The 27,722-nt window shown below is 37.8% G+C and overlaps 1 long non-coding RNA gene and 1 pseudogene across 4 annotated transcripts in view; both read right to left on the bottom strand.

Moving 5' to 3' along the window:
• Positions 1 to 666: 666 nt before the first annotated feature.
• Positions 667 to 27,722, bottom strand: part of LOC309646931 — a 312,876-nt gene continuing 285,820 nt past the window's right edge. For all 3 annotated transcript variants that reach the window (XR_014255667.1, XR_014255668.1, XR_014255669.1), the window contains one exon: positions 667 to 10,462. This is a non-coding gene — a long non-coding RNA (uncharacterized lncRNA). The remainder of the gene's footprint in view (positions 10,463 to 27,722) is intronic.
• On the bottom strand, positions 23,878 to 26,916 carry LOC309646912 (UDP-GalNAc:beta-1,3-N-acetylgalactosaminyltransferase 1-like; annotated as a pseudogene). The gene is made up of 2 exons (XR_014268653.1): positions 26,500 to 26,916; positions 23,878 to 25,764 (listed from the first exon to the last, which is right to left on the bottom strand). The product of XR_014268653.1 is annotated as a UDP-GalNAc:beta-1,3-N-acetylgalactosaminyltransferase 1-like (transcript).

Raw genomic sequence — 27,722 nt, 5'->3', positions numbered from 1 at the left:
TACAATATATTCTGTATATGACTCCATCTACTCCAAAACATTTTCCCCACTATGCTCTCTATTTAATTCTTCTTTTACTATAAAGTCTGAAATTCCCACCACTCTTTAGAAATAGACATCAAATATAAAAATGATGATACTTCAGTAAGGGTTATTATCACCTGCCAGTTACAGAAGTCCTGATTAAGAAGAGCTTAAACCAATCAGTTCTTTACTACCAAGAAGTCTGAAGACAGGTGGCTATTAACATTGGTTCAGTGGCTCACAGATGGCAAAGCCAGTATCTCTGTAATTCTCATGAGCAGAGTGACAAGATGGTGAAAAGATGGATGCTGCAGTGCCATCATTCACATCTACGCTAAAGGCAGGATAAGAGAAGAAGGGGCTTTCTGTGTCAGCTGTCTGTCCCTTCCATCAAGAAAGCAAAACATACCCTGAATCCCCAGCTCACTCCAGCTCATATCTCTATAAACCTTGTTACATGATCATCCTTAGCTGCAAGGGAGACTTGGAAAGTCTGTTTTTTCTTGTCTCTTTAGTGATGACTTGAGAGACAACTTCTAGGCTCTAGTCACACATTATTTAGAAGCCATATTTAAAAGGTACTGCATTTGTGAGGCTACATGAACCATAAGGAGCCCTAGACTTTTCTCATCTGTTCATTCAAATTAATTTATCAAATACGCTGAATGTTTTCTTGGAAAGCTCAGAGCTTCAAACCAAGGAAACCCGGAGTTTTTAGACAAGAAGAGGTCGAATGCCAATGATAGCTCTATACATCTGGAAACATCAAAAGGGACTAAGGATTTCAGCACCTGTGGCGGGTGGTGGGGGAGGCGGCTGCTCATAAACACGGGAGATCCAAAGAAGGGGTCTGTGGAAAGGTCGTGGAGACATGGACACAGTTTGGATGAGAGTTGGTCCTCTCTCCATGTAAACTGATTCTAATATTGTAAAAGTCATTTCATTTTTAACAGCTTTATTGGGATATAATTTAAATACCATATAATTCACACATTTAAAATGTACATTTCAATGGTTTTTAGCATATTCACAGATATGGGCAAACATCACCACAGCCAAGTTTAGAACATTTTTATCATCTCAAAAGGAAGCCTGTAATATCACCTGTCTATCCTTAATCCCCCACCCCTGTCTTAAGCAACCACTAATCTACTTTGTATCTCCATAGAGCTGCTTCTTCTGGATGTTTCATTTAAATGGAATCGTATAATATGTAGCCTTTTGTGACTGGCTTCTTTCACTTAGCACTAGGTTTTCAAGGTTCATTCATGCTGTAAATGCATCAGTACCCTATTCCTTTTTATAGCTGAATAATATTCCATCCTATTATTTTTGTTTAGCCATTCTTTAGTTGATGGATGTTTAGGTTGTTTCCACCTTTAGGCTACTCTGAATAACGTTGCCACAAACATTACTGTACAAGTTTTTATGTATATTTTGTATATTTTCATTTCTCTTGGGAATATACCTGGGAGCAGAATTTCCAGATCTATATTAACCATTTAAGAAATTGCCAGAATGTTTTCTAAAGTGGCTGCATCATTTTGCATTTCCACAAGTAGTGATAAGTGTTCTGATTTCTATACATCCTTGCCAACACTGTTCTCTGACTTTTTTTATTCTAGCTCTTCTAGTTGGTGTGAAGTAATATCTCATTGCAGTTTTGATTTGCATTTTCCTGATTACTAATGCTGTTGAGCATTTTTTCATGTGTTTATTGGCCATTTTTATTTTGTCTCTGGAGAAATGTCTTTTCAGGTCCGTTGCCCATTGTTAACTGGGTTATTTGTCTTTTTTATTATTGAGTTGTAAGAGTTTTTAATATATTCTAGATACCAGCCTAATGTTAGATAGATGATTACTGGATATTTGCTCCATTTTTTTGTTTTTTCACTTTGTTAATAGTGGTTTTTGAAGCACAAATATTTTTAATTTAGATGTTGCCCCGTTTATCTTGTTGTTGTTGTTGCTCATGCTTTTAGTGTCATATCTAAGAATTCACTGCCCAGTCCAAGGTCCTGAATATTTACTGCTATGTTTTATTCTAGAGTTTTATAGTTTTAGCTCTTACATTTGAGTTTTTGATCTATAGCCAATTGATCTTTGTGTATGGTGTGAGGTAAGGGTCCAACTTCATTCTTTTTCATGTGGCTAATCCATTTATTCAAAAGACAATTTTTTGTCTATTCAATGGTTTTGGCATCCTTGTTGAAAACCAGTTGACTATGGACACATAGGTTTACTGCTGGACTTTCAGTTCTATTCCATCAATATATATGTCTGTCCTTATACTAGTACCACACTGTCTTGATTACTGTTGCTTTGTTGTTAACTTTTGAAATTAGGAAGTGTGAGTCCTCCAATTTTGTTCTTTTTCAGGATTGTTCTGGCTATTTTGAATCTCGTACAATTCTATATGAATTTTAGAATCTGCCAGTTGCTACAATGAAGCTAGCTGGACTTCTGACAGGGATTGCATTTTATCTGTAAGATCAGTTTGGGGAGCATGGCCATCTCATCAATAGTAAGTCTCCTGATGCATAAACTGGTTCTTACCTTGTCAAAGACATTTCTTACTGTCTCTGTGTTTGCCATTGTCCAGTCCCTTTTCACTTTATTGGTCATGTGTAAGCAGAGTATAATAAGGAAACAGAGACTCGAAGTACAGTGGTATGGACAAGGAACCATAATTAAGGAATAGAACACGGTTCTGTGAATAAATCCAGGTAGAACAGTTTCCTGCAAGATCAATCTTTTGTGTTTGAAGGGAAATCCTAGAGGCATTCCATTCCAGCGCCTCATTTGGGGTCATCTCTTTCTTTCATATGCTGCAGCCCTGGGCTCCCTTTTTTTCTTTCTTTTTTATTGCTGTGGCTGCCATGGCAACGGTTCACATGGGCTGGAAGAGAGAAGATGAGGCCTCTGTGGAGCCATCATTAGTGCTACTCTGGCCAGCAGGGGGTGCCAAGAAGAGCAGCCACTTGCACCTCCTGTTTGTAAGTGCTCACACCCACACCCAGGAGAGCAGAGGACCTGGAACAAACTGAGGGGTGATGTGTGTACTACTACAAAAGGAGATCTTGAACTCTCTGGAGAGGTTTTTAAAGATTTGTGAGGATTTCACTAGGAATTCATATCAGAACACAATGTATGAGTGATTAAATAGACAGGAAAATTGAAACTTAAAAAATTTTCACTACAAAATATGACCTTTCCGGAAATCAGAGATCATCTTCTTATTTTTACTTCTTTTTGCTACACAGATTTAATTTTTACGTATCCTTCACTCAAAAGATTCCCACAGGTTAGCTTCTCTTTGTGCAGAGTGGTTAGACATCCTAAGGAATTAACAAATGTTTATTAAGTTGAATTCAAATGCCAGTTCTCTAGATGCTGAAGGAAATTCTGTTTCCATTCAGTATAGAGCAGTGAATTGATCACCCACCAGTGCTTTCCTAGAACCACAGAATGAAATTTCAAGAGGACACCTGGTCGTTATTTTACAATTCCATTTCATGTATGCATCAGAATATTGTACCCTCACACACGTAAGCAGGCAAGCAGCTATTAAATTAAAATGTGATGCCAAATACACTTTAAAAGAACTGTGGAGAACAAGGTAATGGCCTCCTATCACCCTCCCCAAAGTATTGTGTGAATAGTTATGGATTTATATTTTGGGGTTTATATTATGTGGAATAATTTGCACATTTCTGACTTGTGAGCTTGAAATCTTCAGATCTTTGATGCCTATGCCTGGCAGTTTTTACCTTTGCAAATTCTTTGGTATGCAACCAGTGCTGCCTGATACCCAGAGTTGACTAAATATTTAGCAAATATTCATACAGTTACTCAGCGCATTAATTATTGAACAAGTTTCCACTCGACCATCCTTCTTTTTGCTACAGCTAATTCTCCGTTGCTCCACTGACATCTGTTCTGGGGAGAGGCAGAGAAATAGCCAGCTCAGCAACTTTTATTCCTTTCAAGGTTATGCATTAAAGAGTGAGAAAGCAAAACACCCATGAAAGCTACATCACTGGTTTGGCTGGCTTAGAAGTTTAAATATATAGATGAAACTCCTAATGGGTTTGTGTGTTTTGCTTTTTGAACAAATTTATTTTTAAAGTAACTCAATAATCTATTAACTGACAAAAAAGAAATTCTTTTTTTTTTTTTTTGCAAAGCTAAAATTTTTTATTACAGAACACAAAATATTTTCCACTGAGTAACATTCATAATAATAATTATGAATTACAACAGAAGCCCCGTTCTTGATGAAAATATTCTAATTTTAATGGCTTATTAAAAACATTTATTTAGTTATTGAATATTCAATCTAGTTTATCTTATAGACCTTAGATATTTCTAAATAATGAAAGCCAATACGTTTATAACCACTTAAACTGAAATGTACAAATTCTGTTTTCAGTAGCTTTTTCTTTTTTTTTTTGAATTTTTGAATTTTATTTTTTTTTTAAACAAAAGGCTCTTATTAGTTATCCATTTTATACATATTAGTGTATATATGTCAATCCTTTAAATAGCTAAAAAAATAATTATTTCCATAGAGACTTATTATAGTATATTCTCTTGTGCAGTATTTCATTTTTTTCTATAGCAAACCCAGGCTAACTTCTCTATTCCCATTTTACAGAGCAGGCAGATGAGGTTCTGAGCTACTCACTGATGTTTCCCAAATTCACACAACTGATAAGTGGCCAAATGGGCACTGGAACTTGTGTTCTGTTTTATGTAGTGTAGCATAGCTATGTATATTAAAGGGAAAAAATGGAAGTATTTGCTACTGGGATCAATAGGTTTTTATTTTAGCAATGTTTTCATCATTCTCTGTATTCAGAATTGAAATTACATTATGCACAATTCTTCTCTTGTTTTTGATAGGCTATACCCCAAAATAGTTACTGTTTCCATAAACCAGATCAGAAGAAATGGGGGAGAAGGCGGACCCAGGGATCTCTGTCCCCTCGTAGAGCAGCTGTGCTACGGCACTGGGATAGTCTGGGCCAGGATGAGCAGGTGTTCGGGGATCAAGTGATTGCATCATCACCGCCAATCAGTCATCCAAAAATTCGTAACTTTAGAGAAGACGGTAGAAATAAGATAGGTCGGCGGGGGCGAGGTGGGGCGCGGTGCAGAGGAGGAAACCGATTACTGTCAGTATTCAACTGAGGCATAGTCTTAAATAACAGGATTCTCTTTTGGATCTTTAACATAGAATTTGCACTCCTCGGAAGAATATCATTTGCATTACAGAGTTTGATTTCTGCTTTCAGTTAGATCTAGGTAATTTATATCTCCTTCATAGAAGAACAGATCCCAAGCTACCATGCAGGCATCAGGCATCTCAGCATTTCTGTATTCAAATCCAATGCAGAGTTCTCATTTCCACACCCTTTAATTGGGTCATCAAGATTTTTTTTTTTCCATCAAACATTCTCAAGAAGACATTATAATGTAATATTATATGCTACATCTCTTCACTTTTTCCCTAATAACATTATCATAATTTACCCATTTTGGCAGTCTACTTAAAATCTTAAAACTAGGAATTTAAACAATATTTTTGGGATCACAGTAAATAAAGATTTTGAAACAAAACACTTTAACATGCTTCTAAAGTATCCTTTTGTGAAGAAATGTTTAAAAACAAAAGATTTGCTATACATGTGATAATTAATATCTATTATAAATAGGTCAGGATTTCAAGGTTACTGACCAACCATTAACTATTAGTGTATTGTTTCAAATAAATAATAATACAGATTATTTACAACATTATAAGCAGATGTGCTCATGTTGTAAAACACGGATAGTATATTTAATTAGTTGTAAGTAATACAAATGCTTGACATAAACTCTTGAGACTTCAGATGTGGAGATGGTTTGTGAAAAGCTTTGAAATCCACTGGCACACGCCATTCTTTCATTCAAGACAAATATGTGGACGAATCAGCAGGAGTCCATTCTGGCTTCCAGAGAGTGCCCTGGAGCTGTCCACAGGAAGGTGCTGGAAAAGGCAGCCGCAGATGGTCCAGGTACACAATTATTTCAGCCTGAAATGCAGCAGAATAATCAGACTCATGTTAGGGTATTGCTACAATGTACATGACCTGGAAACGGCTTCATGAAGGTTTTCAGGGCCACCTTCAATCTCCTCTGATAATTATAAAGAAAAGATTTTTTTTTTTCTAAGAAATAGGGAGACGATTCACGTAAGACAAGGAATCATTTATTTAGTCTCAGAGATTTAAATGACATTCCTAATAGGTACCTGGCTGAATTGCTAAATAACTGGCATTTTATTCCAGAATATTTAAGTTCTTTATTGAAGAATGTTAAGTTCAGACTCTCTGGATGTTCCTAATATTTCCAAATCCATATTGGCAAATCAAACATCATTTAAAAAATCAGCTATTTACCTCCAACAGAGTTGCCCTCCTAGCACACTGAAAAGAAAGGGGACAAAAGGATTTGTAGTTTTAGCAATATACAAGGACTGACTTTCAGATCCGTGGTAAAGGTCAGGTGTAATATTCAAAAACAAATTACAAGGCAGCCATTCTATTGGACTCAGAAGATTCCAGCAAGCGTTGGGTACCCATGGGCATTGGCTCAAAATGTGTTTATTGTGATCACAGCCCAGATGATTCTGCAAGCACTGTTAAGGACCCTATTCACCACCATCCTTCTTGCATTAGGTATGCAGTTATTGTTTTGCATTATGCACTATCTAAAATGATACAAAAACATTTTGCTGAAAAATAAACCACTGGTTTTATGCTTAACACCAGGATTACAAAATGTGATGTCATGAATTATTCATAGCATTCGATTTAATGTAATCATTTTCTCCCCAGCGCTAAGCCTCTGTGAATGGTGTCCTATGCAGCCACTGTTTTGAAGAACTTAATACGAGGGGGAGAAACACCTGGCATTAACTGACAGTGAATTAGGCTCATTGTCACTTTGGAAAAAAAATTGCGGTTTAATCTTTGATCTTCTGTACATCCTAATTCCAAGGAGCATTTATCAGCACTACCAAATGAACCAACCGTAGGAATTTATGGAAATATTGACCTCGACGTTTAGACACAGACGTATATAAAAGTGAACATACACATTTGAAATTTGAACTATAGAATGGAATCCATCTTTGTTTCTTTCAAAGCAATAGTGGGATCTATTTTGAATGTGTTTACACTAATAGCAAATAGATTTTGATACACATTTATAATTTATTTAGATCAAATCTTTCAGAGAAGAACTGACCTTAGGACAAAGCATGTTGAGAAAGATAAATACATCAATGCAACTTAGCCTGCAGATTAAAGTAATTTATCTTCAAGGCAGCCCTCCCCTTAAAAAAAAAAAATCAAAATCGAGAGAAAAGAATGCTCCTGAATGTTTGAAACTCTTTAGAGAAAGTATAAGCATTGGCTTAAAACTGGTAGAAGAAACTTTTAAAAATCAGAATCTCCTTCTGGTAGCCTATCTTTGACTTTGAATCCATGTTTAATGAGAAAAGTTATACCAAAATGTTTCTATTACTCTTAAATTAGAAGATGCTTCGTTCTGGGATTGAATATATGGCTATGTTATTAGTGAGAAGAGCAGAAATCCAGCCAACCTGATTCCTAATCCCAGCCCCTTTCAAAGTCCAGCTCCCGGACATCTCAAAGTGGTGCTCTCACCTACCCTACCACCCACAGGATGGGGTAGGGAGACTCAAATGATGTAATGAGAAGGAAAACACATCCAAAACTCTGAAGTGATCCACAAATATGAGGAGTTATTACTTAAAACCAAAAATGTCTGTAACCCGTACATGTTTGTAATCTACAGAAGTGTTGGAATGGATACTGATACTTACAGGTATCAGTAAGAAAGTAAGAAAGGTTTTTAAAAAAAAAAAAGGAATTGACTTAACAAAAAGAAAAGAACAACATGCATAGCAATTTAAAAATTAAATGGTACCCAAATCTATATGGAATAACTCACCCAGATAATTAGGAAAAGGAAGGAAAGTTTGTACATAGTGTCAGGCAAGACCACAATCACATTTCCAGAACAATTTTTATCTCTCGCGGCACCTAGTATAGCATCTTGCACATAGTTGGGACTCAGCCAGTGTGGCCTGATTGAAAATGAAGATAGCTACCATGGTCAACCAGTAATTGAACGTTCAGTTTTTATAAGGTCAGTGTAAAATCCGTCAACTGCTCCTCTGTGATAACAAACGCCTGAAAAACTTGAAACTTGGGCTTTACCAAATAATAACTGACAATGTTCGCCGCTTTTCAAAACAGCAATGGGGTATTTTAAGAGGTGCCGGGGCCAGGGGCTGGGGAGTAGCAAGAGAGGCAGAGCAGTGGATGGAAAGTATTCCTTAGACTAATGGCTTCTTTGATTTGTTTCTGTAACATACTCTCTTTTCTACTTAATAGGTAAGGGAAAATTTCTCTTTCCCCTAAATAAAAATTATTAGGCACTTTGTCTATCAATCTTAGAAGCAGGCTTCAACTAGTCTCATTAACATTGTGAACTGGGCCAGAAGAAACCGTGTCATGTTATAAGAGCAGCCTTCCTTTCATTTCAAGAGCACCTTGACCTTCTCCAGCATCCTGTGCTCCTGTCATGGTTCTCACTGCTTCCCAGGGGGGCTGTCTGGTCTCCCGAGGGTCCGTCGGTACAGGGTGATACCCAGAGACAGTCTGCACAGGAAGCCTTTAGGGTCAGCTTTTCATTTGCTCACTTACACACTCACGGTTTTAAAACATTATCATGGCTCCAAATCCAAAACATGTTTGTGCTTTAAAAAAAAAAAAAATCTGGAGAACTGAGAACCAGAGCCGATGCTTTAAGCCTCTCCGTGAAGCTACAGCCTAATTACTGCCTGCTGCGTGGCGCAGTTAAACACAATCAGTCAGAAAGCCTTAAAGATACAATATCCCTTTTCACAAACTGTCTGCTTGTCAATTCCAAGTCACCCCCCTGCTTTAAATCAACCAACCACAGAGCTGTTATGAACAGCAACTGATTTTCCATGCGGTGCTGCAAAACAAAATCACACCGTATCCTATTTTTAATGGCCACAGTTTTTCAACTACATAACAAGAGTTAGCTGGCACTGCTGAGCTGAACGGTATCAAAAAAATGGGTTCAAGTAGAAATAGCATGGAACCCTTGAAGTGAACAAGTACAGACCCAATTACAAGCACATTGTGATGCTCAGTACCAATTACATCCAAATAACAGTGGAGCAAATTCCCCCTTAACAGTTATATTGTAGACATCAACTTCTTTTATTTTTGTTCCTCTAGGTTACAGCTTGATACTTAAAAGGAAAGAAAAAGGCTGAATCATAAATATTATTTTATTAATACATGGTCTATTTATGCACAAAGGCTTTTCTATGATGTCAGCTTAGAGACACGGTACCTTGGTCACCACAGAGAGAAGTGCTCTGCTTCTTTCTTGTAGAGTTCGTGGTCTGTCAGGAATTTCACGTGGGAAAATCAGATTTTCTTCCTTGTGTATTGCTCATTAGAAATGATCTTCCCTCAAACAATACTGTTTTCAATTATTTGAGCCTTAGAGATATAAACAGACACTACCAGGGAATTTTTTTTTCCTTTTTAAAGGAAACCTAGCCCCACCTCCAAAGTAGTGGGTAAAATTAGGCATTCCATGAATTAAGGAAGCTGCCACTCGGGCCCCTGGGGGTTGATACATGACAGGTGCATTAATAGCTAGAAAGAAAAAAGAAAGAAAGGGAAATAGAAAAACAAATGAGGCTGAATGGGACCTGAAGAGATGGAAAAGAAGGTGCAAACCCCAAATAGGTCCTTAAAACCCGGAGACAAGGTATGAGAAAAGGAGAAGCAAGGGAGACCAGATTAAACCAAGCAAACCAAGGAAATGTAGCGCTAGCGTATGTGTGGTGTTTTGTTGACTATCAGAGAATCAGAGAAACGAGGTCCCTTCAATGTCATCCTGTCTACATACTGGGCCACATACTACCCCAGTGGTCACCCTTGCTCTGCTGGAATGTTCTGCTACAGCAGCCAGTGTTCACTTATTCCTTGGGTATTAACTTCACTTCCAATTTCTTCCAGGCCAGTATGGGCTCTGGAGTAGCCTATAACAGCAGAACACCAGCTGCATCTTTCCAAGACTGGCCACTCAGGCTTGAGGAAGGTAGTAAGAGAAATTAATGATGTCTCCAAGGCTTCAACAACATGCTTCAGAGGATAGGAACACAGTTGTGAGCAAATAGATCCTTCTTTATTTGCCCCTTTGCTCTGCCCATTTTCTCTTTATTCGGAACCATGAGATAGAGCATGTGGTCCAAAATTTCCCACCAGCTTGCTATCCTTTGCTCTTTCCTCTTTTCCCATTCAGTGTGAGCTTCATCCTGAAGCATAGCAAAACAGAATATGCACTTTGGGGTGTAAGATAAAATGTAAGTTCTTTAAAAGTTTTCATTCAGAATAAAAGATAAACAAGAGACATGCCACTGATACCAAAACAAGTGTTAGAAAGCTACCAACCATCTCACTTTTAGAGACGAGGAAACTGAGGCCTCGGATGACCATGATTTCTATGGCACATTTGTCATCAGCAAGCAGGGGTGTCAACAGCAGTGACACCTGGCATTGATTCCAAGACTCGTGGTAGCAGGGGGAATGCTATTTATTGTACATAGTGACTCACAAATCTAGGTTATGTGAACTATAAAAAGCCTGACTCAGAACTCCAGAGAGCAAGGAGGTAATACTACTTGAAATATAGGCCATAGATTGCGGTATGAGGATGTTTGTTGGATTATTTTTCAAGGCAACATGATCCAGGCAGCATTGAATACAGTCATATGTCCACTAATGAATAGGTGTCAGGAACTTTATGACATTAACTAAAATAACTTGTGATGACAATCAGCATATATACTTCAGGGCATTTCTGGTGAGAGGGAGGGAGAATCGGGGTATGGCTGAGGTGGAGGCTGTGAGGAGATGAACCTGTGATGAAATGGGTCTGGGGGCGGCCAGAGAGGCCAGGGGAAGCCAAGGCCCCTGACCCACCAGCAACCCAGGACCGAGTCTCTGTCCATCCCTGCTATCTCTTTGTCCCTCTGGAAGTTCAGGGAGAAAAGTTATAAACGTTTCCATGCCCAACTTCAACACCTCCCCCAAAGTGTTAAAGCAAGTCTACCTTCAGGACATTTGAATGATTTCAACCCTTCCTCTTGCCTTGCCTCCGATTTCCCCAACCTTTGTCAATAACTGACGTTCCTTTAGACACTGAGAGCTGAAATGACCTAAAATGCAAATGCTTGGATGAGGTAATGTTTAATCAGTGAAATAAAAAATAGAACCAATCCATCAGAAGGCAAAGCCTGACTTGTGATCTTTTCCTGTTTTGACGGAGGAGAGAGTCTGTAAACAGTAGGAGGATACTGGTTACCTCACGTACTGGGGAGAAGAAATCAGTTTTAAAAGAGAGAGAGCTGAAGACACAGAAAGAACATTTCAACGACAGCCAACACAGCAGGGGTGTGGAAGGAGGCTTAGTATCAAGTGTATTTTAATCTGCAGCTAGGAAAATGGAGTTTTATCCTCAAATGATTTAGGGAGATTTTTGTGGGGATGTTTTGGAGATGTTATAGGGATTTTTATTGTTTGCTGCTTCTGTCGTTTTTAACATCACTTGCTTCCTATAAAGAGAAATTTTTCCTTCAGGGGATTCTATCCCTGTAACTATATTGACTTAATTCTGAAGCACCAATGCAATTAAAAGATGGTTCTAATTAATAGGCAATAGAATGGTTGTATGTGAAAGATTTAAGCAGTTTATGCTTGGTGGACTAAACGAATCTGAACAAAGTCACAAAAGGCATCGGAGCTCCATTAGAATTTATCAGCTGAGATGCTTGGAATATTTTTCACACTGGGTAGTCACACTGCTCCCTGCATTTGGGATTGGACTGAGAGGAAAAATAAGGTCGACATATTTTTCTGTACCGGTGGCAGTAAAACGGCTTCTCATTTCAGCTGAGAAGTGCCAACCACCAGAGCAAAAGTACCTTTACTGCAGGAATGCTACTTCTGACCCGCCAAAGAGAAACCTGATAGCATCACTGTGTGTGCTTTTCTAACAGGCAGCTAGACCGAGTGGGTCAGGCTCTGGGCTTTGGGGTCAGACTGCCTGCTTTCCAATCTGGCTCTGGCCACTGACGAGATGTAGAAGCCTGGGTGGGTAACCTGCTCTCTCTGCTTCAATGTCCTCATATGCAGAATAGGATAAGAACAACCTTTCTTCTTAGGGCGGTTGTGAATTACATAAGTTAATTGACATAAAGGACCCACGATGATGTCTTACGGTACCGTGAGCGCTTGATGAATTTTGCATTATTATTATCTAAGTCTGTCGTCACAACTCTGTGACGGTCTTGTAAAGAAGCTGCGTGACTAAGCATGTTCCATATTTCATATGATTATATTTTGTCCTGTGGATCTTATAATGCGTGGTCAGGTATGAAGGGAAAGAGGTTCTAAACTCTTATCTCCTAAATAAAGAAAGTTCCCCAATGGAATGCTGTACAAAGCATTACAATTCCACTTTCTCTTCTGTTAATGCCCATGATTTCTGAGCACTTGAAAAAAGATGACCTCTGGTTACCCACAGAGGCTAAACACAGTAAATCTTAGATACTCTGTCATTATCACTTATTTACTTTTAAAAATAACATCCTTGATATTCTTTCTCCTGCGTGCAGTCTGTATTTAAAATAGCAAGAAAAAGTATTATTTAGAAATGGAAGCATTTAATCCCCTACCTACCAGAGGCCATCTTAGAAAAGTAAAAATGGTACAGAGAATTTTGGTCTTTACGTAAGTCTAAGATGAGAAGGTATAAAGTAAGCAGGTAAGAGGGCACCAATGGTAATTTTGCCAGTCTTGGGGCTGCCCAGCTTCTGAACCCTCTGCTTCTGTTTCGAGAAGTCTCCCCTTATTTGGTGCAGTTGTGCCATTTTCGCAGCCATTGTACTGACATGAGTCCTAGGCATTACCAAGAGCCTGAATAGGACGGGTTAGACAGCGGCTCTGCAGCAACCAGACACTGGCTGCTGTCATTCCAGGGGCAGCTCCAGGCTCCAAGTTCTGTGGGGTAGGAAGTAAAGCTCGGGGGTACGGTCCCCGGTGGCAGTGGTCTCTCCACTGGAAGCCAATTGAAATGTCACCTTGGGCTCCATTCCTGGCTGCTTAAGCTCTGAGGCTAGTTCTCTGGCCCTGGTGGAGATTTTGTAAGCTCCCCAATTATCTTTTTAGTAAATTTCTTTCCACCATACATCAGCCACTGTAAGTTTCTGTTGCTTACAGCTAGGAACTCTGGTGGACTGATAAAGTGGCCAGCGGGGTTTTTTTGAGCCAGTCTCATAAATCTTGAAAAGTATGAATTGAAGTGAAATAACATAAGCAGCTTTCCCTGGATTCTTCTTGATCAGGGCACACTGGAAATCGCACTACTTTCTGAGTGCCAGGTATTGGGAAAGATATTGTCAAACTAGAACTTGATCCCAGTAGGGCAAAGCTAGGATAACAGTGTGGGAAAACCTATCAGTTAAGGAAGGTTCTGAGGCTATTTCTCCAGATTGCTGATTCCAGGCTGGAATAACACAGACCAACTGCAAGCTCCCTTTCCTTCAGTAATCCAACATGATTCTTACGAAAGGGCTACCTTTCCTCGAGTAAATGTCCTCAGGGATTTCAGCATGGGGTAGCAGGTGAGATTAGGTTACATCTGAGATCCCTTCCCAACACAAGATGCTATTCAAGCTTGGGTGACCTAAGGTGCAAAATATTGTCTGACATCCACTAGCAATAACTTTTCATCTTCAGTACCACCATCTAATATGAAGGAGAGAGAATATTTGACATCACAGGTAAAATATCATGTGTGTTCACCAATTTTTCTTACCTAAGTTTTCAAAATGGACTACATTCAACACCTAGTAGGAACTCAATCAATGCTGCTCTGAATTGAACTGAATTATGTCCACGGCTCCATCCAGCCAGAACATTTTTTCCAATTTTTCAGCTGATCATCCTTACTGGTTCCCTGACTCTGTGTTCACCTTCTCCCTGACCCTAAATTCATTGGCATTGCTGAAATCACTGTGTCTTCTTGGTCTATCCCCTACAGACAAGCACATCTCAGCTTCAGCCTGACCCTGATCACCAACTTTCTTTACCAACTTTTTTTTTCTTCCTTTTTGCCCATCTAGTCCAAAAACCCACTAGTCTCCCTCTGCCCAAGTTCCTTTCTCAGAGTAGAGGCTCAGAAAATATTTGTTGTAAAAGAATAATTCACTATCTCATAATGACTTTTTTTTAACACTCATTGGCTTAAAAAAAAGTTTATCATTTTCTGATATTTCCTGATGTTAATGAGCACATATTTTAAACTCTTCTTGAAAAGAAAAAAAAAAAAACTGATTTAAGATCTTTCAAACATCACTTACATTTGTACTTATTTTTATTTGGGGTCAAAGAACATGCCTAGAAATAAGACTTAAAAGGCTATCTGTGGTAAACGTTCTATAAACTTTGAAAATGATGGCTCATTTTCAACGCTATCGTTCATAGCTTATCATATTCCTAAAATTATGTGATATAACAGTAAGAATTAGCATTGCTCTAGGCAAAGCTTGCAAATAAATGCCTCTTTTCATAACGCTAAATAAATGTGGAAGACTCTGCCCTCTTTATTTAACAAACCAGGGCCACTTTGACCTTACATGAAAAGGTACTGGTATTACGCGATTAAGTAGGGACTTTCCCAATTTGCACTTGAACACTGGAAGTACTAGTTAAGTGAGGTATAAGTCTCTCATTTTAAACATTCCATCACAAACTTTAGGTAAAGCTGCCTCAATTCTCCTCACAACTGCCCAGCAAGTAGCCTTTAAAAATTTTAGCCACTAAAAAAAGCATCTCTATTAATTTTTATCTTTCTTCCTTCAAATATTAATGAATAGTTCCAGTGATAATTAGCAATTCCCTAATTACAGAAAATTGGCACTTCACAAATAGCAAACTCTGATATCTACTATTGTGCCAGTTTTCCTATTAATTTGGAAATTCAGCAATTATCACCAGAACTATGTAGGTTAAAGTGTGTCGGATTCTGGATAAACAACTTAAAATACCCAGCAATACAAGGTTCAGTGTCAAGGAAAGTTTAATATCGACATTTAAAGAAAAAAAAATATTAGTGACCACCCCTGCTATTACAGCTCTGTGGGAAGGCTTTCCAAGTTTGTTTTCTTTCAGCCCAGCCCCTCAGATGACATCAGTGGCAGAACCTGGACAGCTTGCCTCATTGTCAGTTGGAAGAAAACAGCAACAAAAATGTAAATTCTCAAATTGGAAAGCAGCATATACAAAAGTGCTGTATCAGGTCTCAAATGGACATTGTTATTAATTTTCTTTTCTGGAAACAGAAATTCTCCAAGACCTTTGTTGGGTGAGAAATAACTAACACACTCATGCACTTAATTCCTAACATGTAAATATTTTTACGGAATGCAAACCAATCTTTATATGAACTGTGTTCTTGAGGTTCACCTTGCTGTTAAGAAGTCAGGTGTTGGAGAAGTGCAGTATATCTCAGTTCACTTTGGAATAGCTTGTTTCATGCTGGCCTCTCACAAGCCCCTAATTAACTCTGGTTAACACTAGGAGTCAGCAGATCGACTCTTACTTTTTCATCTTAATGTGTGTCAGATTACTCTCAGCACAATGTCACTTAGCTTTATCTAGAACAGATCCTCATAAGTTCAACAGCTGAAAGCAAATGCTTGACTAGGCTTCCCAGCTTTCAGCAGTCTTTCCTGAACTCAGCAATTCTGAGACCAAAATTTAGGCTGCATTTGCATGTCATAAAAATAACTGGTTTTTCTGAAATGTGGAAAATTCAGTCAACTGAATCAATCCACAGGAAGCCAAATCAGTTTGACAGATATTTTTTCATTAAATTGATAGTGTTATGTGTGTTACTCAACCTCCTCAAAAAGGGAAAACAAGGTCAGGCAACAAGGGTGGTCAGATTTCTGTTAACGTGATAAATAAAACTACGGTTTCCAATAATGCCATTCAGAAATTAAGAACATATTAAAAATCAAACTATGACTATGTTGATGGCCTCTCCTCACTGCGAGTCTTATAATACCACAGGCATTGTACTAGATACTTACTTTGGCACATGAATTTTGTGTTAGAACTTTATTAGTTCACTAACTAGTCCCATTTTCTAATTATTTTTAGGACATGAGACATGTGTCCCTAATCAGATGACAGTGTCCTTCCTTGAGAGCAGGAACAAATCTCACCTTTCTTGTGTCACCCACAAAGTCTAGCAAGTACTTGACAGAAGAGGTTAATGGTTTAGAGAAAGGCTCTGGGGTTGGACCAGAGGTCATTCTAGTCCTTTGTCACTGACCAACCAGCTTATGTTGTACAAATTGCTAAGTTCTTACTAAGTAAGTAGCATTTGTAAAAGTGGTAATAATTTCCACCTCATTTATTTGTTAAGAGGATTAGATAAAATAATCTATAGAAATTCCTAAATGTTGTGGAATATGGGGTATAATAGGAAGCTTGATCATAGTCTATGTCTTATATTATAACTTACATTTGTACTATAAAATTTTTGGTCTTATCTGAAAGCAGAGGACTCACTCCAAAGCCTATTTTACTTTTAAAATAAAATACTAGGAACTCTGTTTTATTCTTTAAAATAAACACTTGACTCTGGTCTTTCCCTGTGAACTGCCTTCCTCCTCCTTCAACCTCTGTTCTTCCTTCACCTAGGGTGTCAAATCATCCTGGTTTGTCTGGAGTAATGGGGAGTGTCAACACCATTAACCAGCTTGATCTAACTATACTCAACAAGTAGAGAATTCATATTTTCTCAAGAAAACCTGACACATTTTAAAAACTTGATTATCACTAAGATTATAAAGCAATATTCAAAAATTTCAAAGGTTAATACTCCAATCACATATCCTGATCACAATTCTAAAAAATCAATAACAAAAAGAAATTTTAAAGCACCATACATTTGGAAATTTTTATAAAACACTATTAAATAACCCATGGTCAAAGAAGAAATAAAAATGGAAATATAAATGAAATTGTAATAATTAAACTATAATTTTATAACTGAAAGATAACTTTGGATATAATAAGTTTATCAAAAGTTGTGCCATATAATAAAAACAGTGTCTACAGGAAAATTTAGTTTTAAAATTTTTACATTAGAAAAGAGAAAAGCTAAAAACTAGTGTTTCCAATTTAAAAACTTTTAAGTATAATGAAAGATAAATTAAAAAGAAGAAAAGATAAAAGTTAAAATTATTGGGTTTCCCTGGTGGCACAGTGGTTAAGAATCTGCCTGCCAAGGCAGGGGACACGGGTTCAAGCCCTGGTCCGGGAAGATCCCACATGCCGCAGAGCAACTAAGCCCGTGCGCCCCAACTACTGAGCCTGCGCTCTAGAGCCCACGAGCCACAACTACTGAGCCCATGTGCTGCAACTACTGAAGCCCGCGCGCCTAGAGCCCGTGCTCCGCAGCAAGAGAAGCCCCCGCAATGAGAAGCCGGCACACTGCAACAAAGAGCAGCCCCCGCTCGCCACAACTAGTGAAAGCCCACATGCAGCAACGAAGACCCAACGCAGCCAAAAATAAAAATAAACAAAATAAGTAAATTTAAAAAAAAGAATAGGCTAATTGTTAACACCAACAACCAATATTTAATAAACAAGTAATAAAAGTATTAATCAGTGAATATAAAAATAAAAAGATTCAATACAGAAGATGAACCAAAACAATTTTTTTAAAAGGCTAATAAAGTAAAAAATCTTTACTATGCTGTTTAAGGGGAAAAAAAAGAAAAAATAATAATAAACCAAATTAGGGATAAAATAGTATAGATATAACAGGAATTACAAAGATACTAATGCATAAGAGAAAATTCTGAGGTTTTTTTGCCAGTAAATTTGAAGCTTTTTGTGAAATGAACAAAATCCTAGTGAGATATAACGTATAACTGATTTAGGAAGAATAAGAAAGGCTGAAAAGTCCTATAGCTATTAAAGAAGTTGAAATAGATGTTTTTACAGGTTAATTCCACCAAAGTTTAAAGGTGAATATCTCTTATGTTATGCTTGCTCTCCCAGAAGATAAAAAAGGGGGGATGTCTTCCAATCCATTAATGAGGTTAGTGTAACCTTAATATCAGTATGAGAAATGCAAATTACCTGCCAGATGCACTCACCATTCCGATAGTTTATGTGAGTTAAATCTTTATCTTGCATCATGTGGCATCATAGGACAGTATGCTATTTAAAAATCAACAAGTAAGAGTATAACAATGCTATTTAAAATTATGGGCATACAACCGATGAAGCTAACAACAGACACAAAAAAATATCACCTCTGGGGAGTAAGAATAGAGTTGGTGGGTGGGAGAACTTCTTCAGAAGCACTTTTGAACTGTTTGACCTATAATCAAATGATAAATTAAAATGTGTGTTTTACCAAAAAACAGAAGAAGAGGATGTATGGATAAGAAGTAAAGATAGCAATTGGAATATAACATATTTCCAGGAAGAGGAGCAGGTTAAGGAGTGTCTGAAAGTTTAGATCTTATTTTCTTCTTCCATCACCAGGCTGCCTTCTTCACAATTGGCTGGGACAGGGTTGCCATGGAACCAGGGCTTGTATAGTCACAGCATCATGTTTGTCATTGTTCAGACATATCACCATTTTTCCAAAATAGTTATCAAGGCTTTGCCATAAATTGTTACCTCCTTTCCCTGTTTTGTTTTGTGGTTCTTGAATCACTAGAATTATTTGGATTAATGCACGTGTCCTCATTTGCTTCTATAATAAAAAATATAAATATAAATGAACTGATATGTGTAAAGTACCTAAAACATGGTAGACATCTAATAAATATAAATTTTCTTTTCTCTGCTTGGGCTTCTGGACCCACTCATTACTTCTCATTGGAAGATTTAAGGGGGGAGATAGGATCAAATCGTATTTTGTAGACTTCAATTAAGCACTGCCATTTTCTTAAAACTGATGTCCTTTTATTACTAGAGCACATAACTGATATTTGCTATTCCAGAATTTTCATGAATATAAGCACGCCTTTTCATTTGTATATCCTTAAAGAACTAGTATGTTGGCATTATTTTAAGATAAGATTCTCGAAAGCACATTCAATAGTTTTTGTGGAGTATTTAAGTGGATACAAAGATTGAGAAGCACCCAAATAGTTACCATCACCAAGGATCAAAGTCACATCATCATATTAGGACAACTTGAGAAAATAAGGGATGGGAAAACAGAGTTCTTGAATACTTTTGTTTGGTTGCTCTTACTGCATGCAGTGAAAAACAAATCCTCTTGTGATTCAAACATGAATAAAACATTCTAGATAGCTCTCAATGTCTTCATTACGTATATTGCTGAAAATATTACGTTTTTGTAGCTATTTTCTTAGCTACATAGACGTCTTATTCTTAGCAATGACAGCTAACAACACTTTCTCTTTTTCAGGGGATAAGTTAAATCCAAAAGGGTCCTGGGACACAAACGATCCCTGCAAATATTTCCTGATGTCAGAAAGATACTTCTCTTGCCCATTTATCCTTGTAGTAGCAAAGTGATCTTAAGTTCCTTAGTTTGACTGGAAAAAAAAATCACCAAAGTAGGGCTCAGTCAAGGGAAAAAAATCATTGTATGTTCAAATATAATACTGCGGTTCAAAACAAAACAGCAAATGTTGGAGCCAGTACCCTTCAGGTCAGATGAAGGAGAGCTGAAGATGAAGAGTGATACTCTCCTTTCTTGCTAAGATTTTGCTATTGCAGAAGATTTGGAGGTGGGATATTAAATTATTTGCTCTACTTTATGACCGCTGCATAGTATTCTAGAGCCTCCTATGTGAAGAAAGCTCATGAAAATAAAATATAGAGAAAGAGGCGGAAATGTTGAAGCCCTTCATTGAGGTTCTTTAGACTAGTGACCACAGAAGAGATCCCATAGTATCTAGAATTCAGTGCTGCCTTAAGATTCAATGAATAAAGACGTAAAGACAAAAATCCTTATGCCTTCCATTACTGAAGTATTACCTAATAAGTGAACAAAGACATCAGGATACTTGGTTGAATTTTCCTCATTTCTTCAGGATTTCTGGAATCATACAGATGTTGAAATAACCCCTTTGAATCAAATGTATTCTACTCTATGGTAAATGAACTTCTGCTTAAGAAGTTCACTTGAAAGAAATTTGATGAAAGGCTTGATGTCTTGGTCATCTGCAATCTTCCTCAGTTTATGCACATTGGGCTCTGGATAGGAAAGAAGGACTTTCACAGAGCATGAATCAAGCATCTATGCTGTTTTTCACACCCACCTCAAATCTGAACCCTTTGAAAAATAGGGGTTTAAACTAACTTTGTGAAAAAACTGGTCTCAGTAGTCCATAATTTAAAACACATTGTGCTGTAGGGAAATAATATCCTGAGGATTTTTTTTTAAAGGAAACACACTTCCCAGAAGCATTAGCATTATGCTTGGTTTCCTTCAACGTCAGGTGTCACACTTTATAACGTGGGATATCTCTGCTTACACAGAGCTATTTCAATAAAGTTGTTAAAATTCAGATTGTGAACCCCACTGGTTACTAGCTTATGGAATTTTTATATTTATGTATTCCTCTACAAAAAAGCACTTTATTTGTGGATGGAGTGAGTGCTGCCTATTTGTAAAGTCCCAAATGGGTCTTCTTGTGCCAAAGTCTATTATCCTACCATTTTAATTCCATGTTTTTGAGTCCTGAAAACTTTTTGTATTCAGAAGTTCCCTATTATACTTGTATGCACAGCTCTTCAAGCTTATGTTTCTAAAATTGCAGTAGATCTACCACCTGGCACACGCAGAATTGTGTCAAGGGAATGAGAAACTATATAATAAATATGACATCTCCTCCTGGAAAATAAATTTTACTTGAAAATTTTGAGGCAGAAAGTGAAGTGATTTAAATGAAAATTTAAATACATTTTCTATTTAAATATATATATATATTTATATTGTTGAGGAGAATGCTAAGTGTGTGTGAATTGTTAGGCTGAAACCCAAAACTTCAAATAATTTCAAGGATATGGAGTTCGTGCTAGTGATTTTCATTTGTTTGTTTCAAATGCCACAAAGTACCCAGGTGGCTTAAACACACACACACAAAATATTTGCTTAGATAAATGAAAAGTCCAGGAATGGGACTGGCTTTGGATACAGCTTGTCCAGAGACTCAAAAGATGTCTCCTAGACTTTGTTTTTCTTCATCCTCTCTCAGAATCTTCTCTCCTCCATACTGACTTTATTCTTATAACCAAAAGATGAGTGCCAACGCTTCAGATTTTATATCTTCTCTGTCTTTAATCTCAGGGGGAAAAAAGCAAGAGTCTATTTCCTAGAAATCTCAGGAGAAAAGAAACCTTGAATCTCACTGACTCCGGTTGGGTCACTGAATGAATCATGGTGGCCAGCTATAGAATTAGCCAAATGTCACACCCACCCTGGAACTTCAACAGAAGTCTATAAATTGAGAGTGGAAGAATCCCCTCCCCACTAGGTAAATTGTGGGATGTTTCCCAGAATAAAAGTGAATCATGCTAGGTGGCATGCTTTACACACACACACACACGCGCGCGCGCGCGCGCACGCGCATTGCTGTCGCCCTACCTCACCTCATACACACACACAACACCTTCCCCGGTTTAGTTCCATATCTTAAGGGTACGCTGGTGGAAAAGAATCTGAGACACTTTGCTTTAACTTATCCACCAGCACTTTAGCAGGGATTAACAGCTGGCAGAATCCAGCAATGCTCACTGGCGATAGGACAGAAATACCCAGATCAGAGGCTTCCGATGCACTGACAGTAGATGCACCAAAGATCCTTAAAACATCCTTAGCTCCTGAGTTCCTTTAGTGCTTTTCTCACCTAATGACTTGCTGATGGGAGATAAACCTAGCTGACTTAGTCAGCGTAGGCAGAGCTGGAGGAGTGTTTGCAGGACGAGGCCTTTTTGAACTCATCTTCAAGGTTGGCCAAGATAGTTGCAAACAGTATAATGAACCATAATAATGACACTGCAGAGAGCTGTAAAGTGCGGGATGATCAATGCTGAGCTCACAAAGTATCTGATCCTCTGGGCAAACCACACAACTGGGAAATTCCTTGTTAACGGATGAACTTTGTTTCTCTTCAAATTTCAACAGCAAGGGGTTTTGTTCCACGTGCTATAGCACTGCACTATATTTTCCCATACTCCTTTTTCCCCAAAAGCAGATATCCTGCTCTGCCTCAAGAGACTGAGTTTATTATGAAATTTATTTTCATGTAACTACTTGTTAAATATACATGAGGTAGTGGATTTTGCTTGTTGCCTATTATCCATTCTCCTTTTCTCTTTTCAGGAGAGAATCCAGATTTTACTTAAGGTGGAAATGTGCCCAGAAAAATAAACCCTCCATATTCCAACCTTGATCACAGATAAGGGTGACCTTGGGACATATTTCTGACCATTGAGATATAAGCAGAAAGCTTCTGTGGATTTCTTTCCCACTTCAGTGACTGCCTGACACACAGACACGAAGGTTGAGCTGAAGCAGCCATTCTGTGACCATGTGGTGACACACATGAGGGTAAAACCGTGTGTCAAGGAAAGTACAAAGGAGGAAAGAGCCTGGAACAATGATAGAATGTGCTGTACCACCCTGGGTCTAGGCTTAATTGTTAGATGAAAACCTTAACGTATGTTGTATGAAGCCGCTATAATTGACTTTCCTTCTGTTGCAGGCAGCCAAACATGTTCTTAATCAGTAAAGGCTGCTTTTCAAAATTCTGCAAAATCTATTGATTTCTCACAACCATAGCAGAAAATTAGCCCAAAATAATTCATTCCACTGGAAGTTCAGCCAGTAAAATTTCTCCCCATTTTCTTTTTTTCATTTAATTGATTTTATTGTAACTGGATCAGGTCTGAGATGCGGGAAATGGAAATAGCCTTGTTATAAAGAATCAAACATTATAATGGTTCTAACTGAAATTAAGCTTTTCTTATAGGAGAATTATAAATATATGAGCATTACAAGAGCTGACTATACACTTTCAAGTTCATATTTTCTGCCAACAGATTTGATCTTTCACCATCATGTAATCCAGATGAAAGGAATCACTTGTCCCATATCAGGCCTAATGGGAAATTGCACAATCCCAAGAATATGGGGGCAGGGAGTGCTCCTCTTGGACCAACTAACAGGTCAAAGGTGACCTACATCACCACTCCTATGAAAAAATGTGCTTCTCCATGACATGGAAATCAGACTTGATTTTAGACCACATAGTAGGGCTTTTCTCTTGATGTGAAACTAATAACAATAGCAGCAGTGTTTTTTCTTTTTTCTTTTTATTCTCAAACTGATTATTAATGAGAAAAAACGCGGAGCAGTTAACAATGCAGCTCGAATTTTTAGTCTTCTCTTTCCAACTCAATCACTAAAATATGACACTCCTTTCATAATATTCTGGCCACCACATTCTCTCTTTTCTTTTTGGCTTCTGAGTCCTTTCCAAAAGGAAACATGCTGCCTGGCATTCTATACTACTCCTAATTTCCAGGTGGAAAAATGAGACAGATGAAGTGACATCTAAAAACACCGGGGATTATATTTTTAAAAACAAGACAATAATTCAGATCTTCTTGCTTTAATTCTTCTCTATATTACCATGACAAAATATTTATCAAAGTTCAAGAGATTACTGATATGCAATAATGACCAATGACTACACATTAATGGAACTATTCATAATTAACTCATTAGTGAAGTAACTGGAAAAGAAGTTTAAATATAGTGATTTTCACTATTATGTTTATACAGTATTGAAACAACCATAACTTCAAACACCCATAAAAGTGCAAAACTCTAAGTAACATTAAATAATAATTGATAACTCTGAAATACTGAAACATCCTGAAGTATCTTCCAAATGACCAAAAACAGATGAAATTTTGTTCAGTATAACTTCAGTTTTTTTACACAGAACTATGTATTTTAAAAACTGTAATCCATGTAAGATATACACAAAACCCTGAACTGACTAGATTGTTCAATGAATAATACTCCACACTGCTTTGTTGTTATGGACAAATGAGCTTATAATTCAATGAAACCCATTTAAGAAATTCTAATCTATAGAATGACATGTTGAAATTGTTTGTTTTATTAACAAAAACCTCCTATTCCTTTGTAAGATGTTTAATTCCTCTGAATATCATCTTTAAAAGGCCTGACTTGATTGTTGTCAAAATAAACCACAGGTCAAGTGCAACCCTCCAGTATCTAGCCTACAGGCTCTTCATGAGTTTCGGTTCTGTGTAAGCCACACGATGACCCTCCCAGGAGTCTTCCATTGGAGATTTCACAGTCTAATTTTAACGGTCTCCACAAAGTATCCCTCCCTTCTCTAGGCTTTGGGTAGAATGTCAAATTAATAACGGCATGTGGGTGCTTGCTTCAGCACATATACTAAATTGGAACGATACAGAGAAGATTAGCATGGCCCCTGCACAAGGATGACATGCAAATTCGTGAAGCGTTCCATATTTTTAAGCTGGGACGAAGTGAGAGAGTGGCATGGACATATATACACTACCAAATGTAAAATAGATAGCTAGTGGGAAGCAGCTGCATAGCACAGGGAGATCAGCTCGGTGCTTTGTGACCACCTAGAGGGGTGGGATAGGGAGGGTGGGAGGGAGGGAGACGCAAGAGGGAGGAGATATGGGGATGTATGTATATGTCTAGCTGATTCACTTTGTTATACAGCAGAAACTAACACACCATTGTAAAGCAATTATACTCCAATAAAGATGCTAAAAAAATAAACAAAAAAATAAATAAACACTGATATAAGGGGAAAAAATGGCAGGTGGTGTTCCTTAGCATAGCCTGCCAAAATGTGATAATTTCCTTGGAAGAAAAGCCATGGGCTGCAATCATGCATCTGCTTTGACAGACATTCAAATGGATCCTATATAAAAAGAAAAGGTTGGTGTCTTCTGGAATATGAATGTCCACTTTTAATAAATTCAAACAGATCCCAACATAAACATCTTCAAAGTTGATGGGTTTTATGTGACTCGTCATTTCATAGATTCTTGGCACCAAATTTCTGTATATTATATAACCCAACCCGCTGCAGTAGGGAGGAGACACCTTGAAGGGATGCCCCTGGTATGAAATATGGGGTTTTTGTTAAAATCCTCTATAGGAATAATTATCAATTAGAGGACAACCTGTGAAAAACTCCTCTGAGTGGTTTAAATTTAACAGATACTTCACTAAATTGCCAGTATTGATGAAAACATCAGTGTCTGTCTTCGTGATGTACCCTGCATTGGGGCAAAACTCAGTTACCCACTTAAATGCCATAATTGTTTTCAAGGTCAGATTATTGTATGTGTCTAAAAAATCTTGTATTATGTTGCCATAAAGGAGGTGTTCATCCTCGAAGGATAATGCTAATACTTTGTCTTCCCTTTCAGCCTACTGGGCTAATAAGAAAAAGGTAAGAACCTCATATCTCAAACTACAAATAGAACTACCATACGACCCAGCAATCCCACTATTGGGCATATACCCTGAGAAAACCATAGGTCAAAAAGAGTCATGTACCAAAATGTTCATTGCAGCTCTATTTACAATAGCCAGGACATGGAAGCAACCTAAATGTCCATCGACAGATGAATGGATAAAGAAGATGTGGCACATATATACAATGGAATATTACTCAGCCATAAAAAGAAATGAAATGGAGGTATTTGTAATGAGGTGGATGGAGTTAGAGTCTGTCATACAGAGTGAAGTAAGTCAGAAAGAGAAAAACAAATACAGTATGCTAACACATATATACGGAATCTAAGGAAAAAAGAAAAAAAAAGGCCATGAAGAACCTAGTGGTAAGACGGGAATAAAGACACAGACCTACTAGAGAATGGACTTGAGGATATGGGGTGGGGGTGGGGTGAGATGTGACAGGGTGAGAGAGTGTCATGGACATATATACACTACCAAATGTAAAATAGATAGCTAGTGGGAAGCAGCCGCATAGCACAGGGAGATCAGCTCGGTGCTTTGTGACCACCTAGAGGGGTGGGATGGGGAGGGTGGGAGGGAGGGAGATGCAAGAGGGAAGAGATATGGGAACATATTGTATATGTATAACTGATTCACTTTGTTATAAAGCAGAAGCTAACACACCATTGTAAGGCAATTATACTTCAATAAAGATGTTTAAAAAAAAAAAAGAACCTCATATCTCCACCAAGACTTCTTTTCACCCCAAGTAACTCTAACGGCCTGTCTGGCTTTCACATCTGAGGGGTGTGAGGTCACCAGGATGACAAGACGGGCGTTTTGATGAGAGCAGTTCCAATGCTCTCGAAGTGTGAAGCGGAAGTCTTGTCTGTAAATGGGCTCATAGTCACAGAAGTACGTCCAGTTCACGCGTTCTATCACCTTGTAGTGGGGAAGACCGAGGTACCACATCACCAGGAAACCCAGGAGAGACAGCAGCAGGAGGCTCCAGGGATCTCAGTGACATCCTACCCGGAAGTGTGGTTAGGAGCGCCGGGGCCATTCACAGAAGCTCAGGAGTACGAGAGCCTCGGGTTCTTGATTTACTTCTTCTGAGTGAAAGACCTTCAGTTTCATCAACTGAACGTTCCGTAGCAAGTGGTAGTCAAAACTAATGCTTGAAATTTCTACGGAAAAACAGACTCTCAGATTGGCTTAAAACTCTGCCATATACTGCTTATAAGCAGTATAAGCTTATATACTGCTTATAATTCTACGCCTGTAGAATTTCAGATGAGACTAAAGCACTAGCTGAAGTCTTTTGTTTTCCGTATTCCATGCTTTAATCAAAAGATTTGCCGTGAACTCTCCAGCGCGCCGCGGGCACCCTGCTCCAACGCGGGCAGAGGGCCGACCCTCCCCTCTCCCCATTTTCCAAGGCCATGTTAATACTGACATCTTGGACAAGTCACTTAACATTTTTGAAACTCACTTTCTCCATCTCTAAAGTGGTATTAACATATCACCTATTCCCTAGGTTTGTTATGAGGATTAACTGAGATAATCTGTAAATATTTCCTGGTAAAATATAAGCACTAAAAAATGTAATCCATTATTATTAATTATTATTTAATTGTATAATCTTGACTGGAAAGAAACATATCAAAAGGCACATAGTAAACCCCTAATAGGCATTTATGAATGAATGGTTAACAGTGGTTGTCTAGTTGTTGGGAGTAAGAGAGTCGGTGATTCTTTTTTCTCTTCTTCTGCATTTTCTAAATTTTATTGAATAAACATATTTATTATTTTATAAGAACATTTGCTCACCTCTCCGTCCACCCTAAATACCTAATAACCAAAATTATATATATTATATAATATTTACTATAATTTGATATAATAAATATATTTAATACATGTTTTAATATATTTAGTTCATATTTAATTTATAAAGT

This window comes from Balaenoptera physalus (assembly GCF_965194825.1).
Source record: "Balaenoptera physalus genome assembly, chromosome: 17".
Taxonomy (NCBI): domain Eukaryota; kingdom Metazoa; phylum Chordata; class Mammalia; order Artiodactyla; family Balaenopteridae; genus Balaenoptera; species Balaenoptera physalus.
This window is presented reverse-complemented; position numbering and strand designations above follow the sequence as displayed.